Source organism: Borostomias antarcticus, assembly GCF_949987555.1.
Source record: "Borostomias antarcticus genome assembly, chromosome: 1".
NCBI lineage: Eukaryota > Metazoa > Chordata > Actinopteri > Stomiiformes > Stomiidae > Borostomias > Borostomias antarcticus.
In genome coordinates, this window is record NC_140234.1 from 38,695,152 (window position 1) to 38,700,513 (window position 5,362).

The window sequence follows — 5,362 nt, forward strand, 5'->3', positions numbered from 1 at the left end:
CACTTACCCAGATCATATACCACATAATCGCACCACATAGTCTCTGCATTATATACGCTTAGTATAATTCCACACCCCACGCTCTCCTAAATAAAACCTGTCTTTTGCCACTGAGATCCCCTGCCTCTGTGCTGCCTCCTTCCCCGTACTATTACACATGCCCTGTACTGAAACAGGCTGACACATACATCACCATTGGATGGCCTCTTACTTCAAAGGGCCTTGACCATGCCCTTGTGCCCTACTTCAAGGTCCGAAACGAGCTGGTCGTACAGGATGTTTACATAATCCAGGGCACGCACCGTGTGACTCTACCGACTGACTTGCAACCAAAACTCATTCAGCTGGCCCACGACACCCATCAAGGGATCATCCGAACAAAACAGAGACTCCGAGATCTGTACTGGTGGCCAGGAATGACTACTCAGGTTGAAGCGGCCATAAATTCATGTGTCACCTGCTCACAGCATGATAAGACAGCCATCACGTGTCTCCACTGAAGCCAGTGGCCCTTCCCAATGCTGCATGGGAAAAGCTAGCAACCATTCCACACTGCACCACCAGACTGCCGTTATGCAGTGACTCTCATCGACTACTTTAGTAAATAGCCAGAGGTAGCCTTTACTTCTGAAGTGACCTCTGCCACAGTCAGTACATTCTTGTCCACTGTATTCAGCCGTGAAGGTAACCTTCTCGAACTAGTGTCAGATAATGGACCGCAGTTTTTTTCTACAGAATTCGAGGCATTCCTGGCTGATCGGGACATCAAACACTGCCGCAGCTCTGTCTACTACCCACAAGCGAATAGAGAAATAGAACGGATCAACAGGGTTCTGAAAGATTGCCTACAGACCGCTGACATAGAAAGGCAGCCCTGGAAGTGTTTTGTGACAGACTTTCTCCACACGTACCGTGCTACAGCACATGCTGTGACTCAGACATCACCAGCTGAACTCTTGCATGGTCATCCCCTGAACACCAAGCTGCCTATTCGTGGTCTCCCCCCCATGGCTGTGCCAAAACAAGCCAAGGAGCTGAGACAGCTAGTCCAACGGAAACAAGGACAGTGCAAGGAGTACATAGACAGACGCCATGGCGCAAAACCTTCTACATTCCAATGTGGAACCTTCGTGCGAATCAGAAAGCCTGGAATAATCAGGAAAGGTCATTCCAAGTATAGCCAGCCCTACCAGGTTCTTGCTCAGAGAGGACCTGTGACTTACCAGCTCTCAGATGGGAAGCTGTGGAATGCCGTACATCTTGCTCCAGCTTCACCTACCGCAACACACACACCTACGACCGTTCTGCCAGAGGAGACATTTGTGCCTAACTCCCCTGCTCCAGCCCGAGTCTTTACCCCTACATTGGCAAGGGTTCGGAGTAGTAGAGTGTGCAGAGCCCCTGTGTGGGCAAAGGACTATGGCACTTAAAAAAAAAAAGACATAATAGGCCTATTGATAGAAAGATGACTGAGGACTGAAATGTTTTTTTGTTTTTTTTCATGTTTGACAGCGATAATTTGTTCACTGCATATGTGATGGTTGAATGCATGAAGAAAAGATTGTTGTTAAGAAAAGATTGTTTGGAATACTCCATCATACTGTGATGTCAAAGTTACAAATCCTACTAGTCATTTAGCAAAAGTACATTGGTTCAGTTACATTCCAGATTTGTAGGTATTTGCCTTTTTCCTAAGAAAAGAGTATATGTGGTTATTATACATACACGCCAGTAGGTGGCGCTAACATTCCTGGTTAGACTGACCTGCACGGTTAGGAGAGGAAGTTGAAGTGCATTGGAAGAACATGGCCGAAGTTAATAAAGAAGCATGTTGATCTTAAGCTGAGTTGTTCCTACTATCTGCAACCATACACAACAAACATGCTACAATCGAAAAATGAAGCTAACAAGTTATTAGCTAGCTAGTTATTAGTTATCAAATGTTAAAAGAGCTTTTGGGATCAATGAAAAAGTAATACAAACCTCAAACTTTTAACTTTGATCCAGAACAGAAGCAAAGATCTGGGCGTTAGTGTATTGCCGGCGACCATTTTGAAAAAACGTGTATATCTCAGATACAGCGTGATCTGACTTGTCTCTTTGGATAAATTTATTCCTATGACACTAGGTACTTCCACACCAGAGCACACATTTGTGTCATGACTTGCACCTATTTTTTGTCCCTTACCTCCTCTACTAGTATAGCAGAACCCCAGATGGAGAGTGGAGGCCCCATATTGAATAGCAGCAGATGTTGACCAGAATTCTCTCCACGTTGCTCTTCCTGCTCCTTCTTAAAGTCGGACAGAAACGGACGTTTGAGATCATCTAACTTCCGTAGTTTGACGTATTTCCGACGCAAACAAGCTATGAGGGTGGGAAATATGTTTAGAGGAATTTGATTGGAACATTGACAAGTGGACGGGTTTTAAGAACTTTTGCTGCGTTCAAGTTCTCCTCGGAAATATCGTTTTTACCATATTTACGAGTTACAATCACATGAACGGCCCTCCAAGGTCGTAATTACGAGTGGGAAATAACGATGATACCTGAGTTTACGAGTTGTTACGTTTCATGGCATTCTGGATAGCAAAAAATGGCGGAAAGAATGGAAACCCTGGCAGCAATTGACGATAAAAAATGATATAGTTCGTTATTCTGTTCTATTGCAGTCCCTTTTCAACCTAAACGTCTATCAATCACAAACACAGATGCTAACAAGTCTAGCTAAGCACATTTTAGCAATATAGCTAGCTGAGCAACTATTAGCTCATTATATAGATAAGGGACTTGCTTTCGCAGATTATAAATCACCCACAGAAAAAAATCCATCGTCCTGGCATCCATGTTTGTTGACGTTTTGTTGCTCTTTCCGACCAAAAGCACTTGAACATGTGTATGTCTAAGCCTAATTACGACTTCACGACTGGTAAGTACGAGCTTCCGAGGTGCACATGAACACAGCATTTAGACAGATTCGATAGAAGGATAGCGTTGATTGACGGGTGGATGTCGTGAGATTATTGGCCTAAAATCTAAGGTACCTGTTGTCGTCATTGCACATGACCTACCGTTTTCCAGGAAGTAAGAAATGATATACTTTGATATAAGATTATAACAGAAGTAGAATTTTGTAATTTTTTGGGGCATACACCGTTGAATAGGTGAACACTATGACCAATTATGTGAACCAAAATGGGACAGAATGCTTTTTTCATTTCAGTGCGACTTTAAGAGCTTTGTTTCTTTGCAGTTCCTGTTGCTCTCCCAGCAAGCACAAATCCGGACGAATCCGGACGAGCCCGATTGGGGCCAACTGAAGTCATATCATGACTAGTCATATCTGGACCAGAATATCACCCTATTTCAATAACAATGGAAACCGCTTATATATCATGGTTACAGTGATCAACCGTTTATATGGATCAAAAAGCTTGGGCCAGAATCATTAGCCAGTAGTACAAATGCTGTTTAAATTATTCGCTTATAATAATCAAGTAATCTGCTTACAGTGTTCATTTTGGGTCTTTTCATACATGACAATATGGCAAATATGAAATCGGACTAGCCCGATTGGGGACAACTCAAGTCATATCATGACTAATCAGATCTGGACCAGAATATCACCGCTTATTTGGATCAAAAAGCTTGGGACGGAATCATCAGGCCTATAATGCTGTTTAAATAATTTGCTTATTTCAGTGTTCATTTTGGGTCTGCATTCACCAGAATGCAGGAAATTAAGTGTTTGACCTAAAAATTTACATTTCAATACCAAAATCTAATCCAATTAATCTAATTAAGTCCAACTGGACATTTTGTCCAAATATGTACAAATTCTGGTCAAGCCTTTCTTGAGATAGGCCAGAACACATGTGGATTATGGGATTTTCAGGACGTCATCATAACGACTTTTTAATGACCTAAAAAAAACGGCCAGTTCAGGTCATTAAAAAGTCGTTATGCTTACGTCCTGAAAAGACTATTATCCATGGATGTATTAATAGAACTGGATACAGCCACTCCATTCACTGACCGCTATCAACAATGAAGCCCTATTGAACCGCGCCATCTTGGCAAATTTGTAGTCATTTGACCATTTCCGGTGACTTTTGTACTTGCGCAGTTGTGCTTTTCTGGCCTTCCGGTGACTTTTGTACTTGCGCAGTTGTGCTTTTCTGTCCTACGCACGTCCACGGTCAACGTTGGCGTTGACCGCTTCTAGCTATCGAATGGCCGACTGGTTTAAGATGGATAGCCTAACGTTAGAGAGATAAATGTAGTCTATGGTTATGTTAATAAAGCTAACAATGATGTTGTAACATGCATGCAGCACTGCCGATCTGAACGATTGATTCATTATTACCATGGATCGGTATTGGGATTGATCAAGGGCGAATGTGAAATAGCAGCCACGAACTCAGCGGGTTATCCGAGATGCGGTAGCAGCTGCCAAAGCTCCTGCTGGCGGGGAGTGAAGCTTTTCAACTCGCTTGTCACTGGCTCCCTGGAGGAATTTAGCCTGGCTGCAATAACGTTATCGCGAACGGAATGAATACCATCTACTAGCAAACAAAACATCTTCAGTTATAATTAACCTGTTAAAACTAAGATGCCTTGATGAAAAAATAATTTCTCCAATGGATATATTTTACAAAAACAGGTTAATATGCAAGCCGGTTTTCATTGCTAAATCAAAGCGGGGAGAGCCGGGAATGTGCGTGGACGCGCGTAGGACAGAAAAGCACAACAGCGCAGGTACAAAAGTCACCGGAAATAGCAAAATGACTACAAATCTAGCCAAGATGGCGCGGTTCAATAGGCCTTCACTTTAGATTTCGAAGTCTGGGGGCTTGCTATTATCAGTCTCTGAAATACGTCGTCGTTACGTCACCATGGCTTGCTGGGCTTATAACGTCCTCATCAACCAAAACGGCCAGTTCGCACTGCCATGGATCCTCCGTCACCACCACTTTTAGACAATATGGAAACAAAATGAGTGGCGGAAAAACAACTTTTTGGGATACATGATGAGTTCTGTTTATTTGCAGCCCATGTCAAATAGCACTCCGTGAAGGGAATTACCCCATGAAATCAGTAGGCAACAGCTCCCTTTTAAATCACATAACGGTAGACCTCCATGTTAGAATTTTACTTTTCGCCTTGGCGTTTCCTGAAAGTAAAATCCCAAGCATACGAAGGATATCTGAGACAGCCTAATAACGGCCGGTTGATTGCATAACATTTTTCGGCCGAGTATTTCAGTCTTTTCATATCGGTCCCTTGAAGGGTGTCTCCACCAGAGTGCGCATTGTGCCACAAGGAGTGGGTTGCGGCGGAAACCCAGAAGGACTTCATGAGA